The sequence below is a fragment of the Convolutriloba macropyga genome, unplaced genomic scaffold (genome assembly GCF_964194025.1).
Source record: "Convolutriloba macropyga unplaced genomic scaffold, txConMacr16.3 SCAFFOLD_3595, whole genome shotgun sequence".
NCBI classification, from domain to species: domain Eukaryota; kingdom Metazoa; phylum Xenacoelomorpha; order Acoela; family Convolutidae; genus Convolutriloba; species Convolutriloba macropyga.
This window is the reverse complement of record NW_027451585.1, coordinates 15,401-20,000: the sequence shown is the minus strand read 5'-3', so window position 1 is coordinate 20,000 and position 4,600 is coordinate 15,401. Positions and strand designations below refer to the sequence as shown.

The following is a 4,600-nucleotide window of genomic DNA, read 5'->3' as shown; positions in this document are numbered from 1 at the left end:
GAAGTTGAGGTCAGACAGGCAATCAAGATCAATTTATCTCATTTTGTTTAGAATCAACAAGAAGAATTCCGAGGAAAACTTCTGCTCGATTCATTAACAAGATTTGCCAAAAGACGACAACTACACTACTCGGTAGCCGAGAATATAATATCAAGGCATTGAGTATGGTAACGCTCACTCCAGTTCCCCTTCAACAGTTTCACGTACTTTTCACTCTCTCTTCAGAGTGCTTTTCAACTTTCCCTCACGGTACTTGTTTACTATCGGTCTCGCTTTATAATTAGCTTTTGGAGAGACATATCTCCAGCTTCGAGTTGCACTTTCAAACAACTCTACTCATAGGAATGAGCCATTATGACTGGTATCGAAAATGACCTTTACAGGATTTTCACCTTCTTTGATGCTACTTTCCAGTAGACATCAGGACAAATTCACCAGTCTAGCATCAAACCATACCGGACACCGAGAAATGTTGCCATTTCTCTTCCCGATGAGCTTTTCCCTGTTCATTCGCCATTACTAAGGGATTCTCAGTTGATTTCTTTTCCTCCCCTTACTGATATGCTTAAGTTAAGGGGGTTCTCTCGCCCAATTCAGGTTATGTAGTTGATTGTCTCTTAATTGGTTCACTGACCAATATGAGACAGAAACCGATTCAGCAGTTTTGTTCGCTACTACTATCAAACACAGGTCGAAGTTTCCATTCAGTCATTAATTCCAACTTTCAAATGTTGTTGTTTCAGCTTTCGCTTACTAGAAGCAACATAATACTCGCTGCAATACAGACCTCGGGAAACCCTCACCGTGAATAAGGTTCACTCACATATTTCACTACATTTTGCGTGGGATTGGAGATGAGGCTACTCGTTCTTGCTCAGTACTAGGCTGAAAATTAACGAAACTTCGTTACAAACGTTCACATGTTGATGTTTCCGCTTTCGCGTACTCGAAACAACATAATACTAGTCTTTGTAATTTAGTTTCATAATTTCAACTGTTCTCATGCAGAATTTTTGCTCATTCTTATCCCAAATTTTGACCTGGCTACTAGTTACACTCCTTGTACTTATTGCAAAATGACCACAAATTTCAACAGCTTTCACATGTTGCTGTTTCGGCTTTCGCTTACTACAGTCAACATAATACTCGTTGCAAAATAAGTGCTCGGCATCTGCAATTTTCCAAAGACGAAGTTTCGCCAGTTCAATTTTCGCTCGCCAATTATGGCTACTAATTCACACGGTACTGAGCTCAACAACATTAAATTTGTTCAGCAAGACTTTCACATGTTGATGTTTTGGCTTTCGCCTACTAGAAGCAACATAATACTCGTCTTGTTAGCTCATTCAATGAGAATAGCTTTTCCCGTTGAGAATTTTTGCCTTCAATTGGCGTTGTAGTGAGTTTGGCTACTCAGATCACCAAATACTTGTGACAATTCGAACCAGAAATGTTTTCAATTTTCACATGCTGATGTTTCGGATTCAACCTACTAGAAGCAGCATAATACTTGTATTCAACAATTTCTGTATCAAATCCCAGTTTTCTCTGGTGCATCTTTGCCAAACTATTCCAAACTGCCTGAGTCTGAATACCAATTACAGGTACTAGTAAATGCACGTTACTAAGGACTATATAGTTCTAGGTTACTGTACACAACGACGTTCACATGTTGATGTTTCAGCTGCCGCTTACTAGAAACAACATAATACTTATCGTGCATACCTTTCCATAACTTGTCCTTTTCAGATGCATTAGTTTCCCTTTGTCTTGGCTTCTACAGTCAGACTGGCTACTAGTAACAGCACAGTACTAATCACATATCGTTCTACAGTTTGCAGACAACTTTCACATGTTGATGTTTCAGCTTTCGCCTACTAGAAACAACATAATACTCGCTGTATACATTTGTAGTTCTCTATGTAACTTTCATGTGAAGAAGTTTCGCCAGTCTTTTTGACTGTCTCAAATCTGAGTCATGCTTAGGCTACTAGTTGCTTCATAGTACTTATCGCCTCGAGATCATTGAACAAAACTTGATTTTCACATGTTGCTGTTTCAGCTTCCGCTTACTAGAAACAACATAATACTAGTCTCATTAAGTTCCGTCTCTTTGCAATTTTCTTATGAAGAAAATTCGCCATCACAATGACTCCAGCAGTTCTTGATCAAGGAATGCAATCATTGATCAGAATGCTATTATTTGAATCGGTTCTGCTTTAAGTGTTCCAATTTTATTGGAAGCACCAACAATAGAACATCAATGTGTTCAATCGAGAGTTATATAACCCTGAATCGGACGCAGTCAACAGCCGAAGCCGAGACCGCCTTTTGCGTTAGAGAGGTCGGTAAACAAATCTTGCGATTCATACCGAATTAACACATATAGCTGTGCTCCTCTTCGTAAAGCGAGCCAAGTGATCCCCTGTTGAAGGATGTATTTGGACCAATCTAGTAGCATTTGGTTTCCAACAAGCTCTCCCAAGTTAGCTTACTTATTGGGCTTTTCAACCAATTCGGTTGGCTACAAGCATCATCAAAGTACTAGCCACAGTTTGATCGCAAAATTCTACGACTTTCACATGTTGATGTTTCGGCTTGCGCTTAGCCTACTATAAGCAACATAATACTAGTCATATCATAGAGCGTGATCAGCTTGTGACGTTCTCATGATGAAGTTTCACCAACAGTGTCTCACTTCGAGCTTAAATCCAGCTACTAGTAACTACACAGTACTGACTGCAACGATAACTTTTATCTATACCTTTCACATGCTGCGCTTTCGGCCAGGGCCTACTAACGTCAACATAATACTCGATATAAACTTTTGTTCATGATGCAGCTTCCCCATGCAGAAGTTTCGCCTTCAAATGCTCTCTTGGCCATATGACGTAAGAAAAGGTTACTAGTAACATCACAGTACTAGCCACAGTTTGATTGCAAAATTCTACGACTTTCACATGTTGATGTTTCGGCTTGCGCTTAGCCTACTAGAAGCAACATAATACTAGTCATATCATAGAGCGTGATCAGCTTGTGACGTTCTCATGATGAAGTTTCACCAACAGTGTCTCATTTCGAGCTTAAATCCAGCTACTAGTAACTACACAGTACTGACTGCAACGCTAACTTTTATCTATACCTTTCACATGCTGCGCTTTCGGCCAGGGCCTACTAACGTCAACATAATACTCGATATAAACTTTTGTTCATGATGCAGCTTCCCCATGCAGAAGTTTCGCCTTCAAATGCTCTCTTGGCCATATGACGTAACACAAGGTTACTAGTAACATCACAGTACTAGCCACAATTTGATCGCAAAATTCTACGACTTTCACATGTTGATGTTTCGGCTTGCGCTTAGCCTACTAGAAGCAACATAATACTAGTCATATCATGGAGCGTGATCAGCTTGTGACGTTCTCATGATGAAGTTTCACCAACAGTGTCTAATTTCGAGCTTAAATCCAGCTACTAGTAACTACACAGTACTGACTGCAACGATAACTTTTATCTATACCTTTCACATGCTGCGCTTTCGGCCAGGGCCTACTAATGTCAACATAATACTCGATATAAACTTTTGTTCATGATGCAGCTTCCCCATGCAGAAGTTTCGCCTTCAAATGCTCTCTTGGCCATATGACGTAACACAAGGTTACTAGTAACATCACAGTACTAGCCACAATTTGATCGCAAAATTCTACGACTTTCACATGTTGATGTTTCGGCTTGCGCTTAGCCTACTAGAAGCAACATAATACTAGTCATATCATAGAGCTTGATCAGCTTGTGACATTCTCATGATGAAGTTTCACCAACAGTGTCTCATTTTGAGCTTAAATCCAGCTACTAGTAACTACACAGTACTGACTGCAACAATAACTTTTATCTATACCTTTCACATGCTGCGTTTTCGGCCAAGGCCTACTAACGTCAACATAATACTCGATATAAAATTTTGATCATGATGCAGCTTTCCCATGCAGAAGTTTCGCCTTCAAATGCTCTCTTGGCCATATGACGGAACACCAGGTTACTAGTAACATCACAGTACTAGCCACAGTTTGATTGCAAAATTCTACGACTTTCACATGTTGATGTTTCGGCTTGCGCTTAGCCTACTAGAAGCAACATAATACTAGTCATATCATAGAGCGTGATCAGCTTGTGACGTTCTCATGATGAAGTTTCACCAATAGTGTTTCATTCGAATTGGTTCTGCTTTAAGCTCTCCAATTGTTTTGGATGAACCAGTTTTGCCCTTCGAAGCCACTTTTGTGAGCTTTTGTGGGTCTTTACCAAGAGGATATACCTCAAGGCCTCTTTCAATTCCTTTAAGTTCTTTCAACTCCTTTACAGTTTCTAGGTTCACATAGCTGCAAACCTTATTTCTAGTTTTAAGTCTGGCCAACTTGGGGAGAGTTGGTGCAGACCGTGACCAATTCTAGTAGGATGCCACAACAAGAATGTGATCAACTTAGCTTGTCGATGAACCTGCCCCACATTCAAACAACTCTATCGCCTTTTCCTCGTATAGTTATATGCGAGGGCCTCTCATAGAGAGCGCTGTTAGCAACCTTTTCCACATAGACGATAA

At 40.2% G+C, this 4,600-nt stretch overlaps 1 non-coding gene and 1 pseudogene across 1 annotated transcript in view; both read right to left on the bottom strand.

The window, feature by feature from the left end:
* The window catches only part of LOC142356819 (large subunit ribosomal RNA), a 3,522-nt gene extending 2,920 nt beyond the window's left edge, over positions 1-602 (bottom strand). The window contains exon 1 of the ribosomal RNA XR_012761494.1: positions 1-602. This exon is cut by the window's left edge and continues 2,920 nt beyond it. This is a non-coding gene — a ribosomal RNA (large subunit ribosomal RNA).
* Positions 603-2,285: 1,683 nt separating this feature from the next.
* On the bottom strand, positions 2,286-2,437 carry LOC142356817 (5.8S ribosomal RNA; annotated as a pseudogene).
* Positions 2,438-4,600: the final 2,163 nt, after the last annotated feature.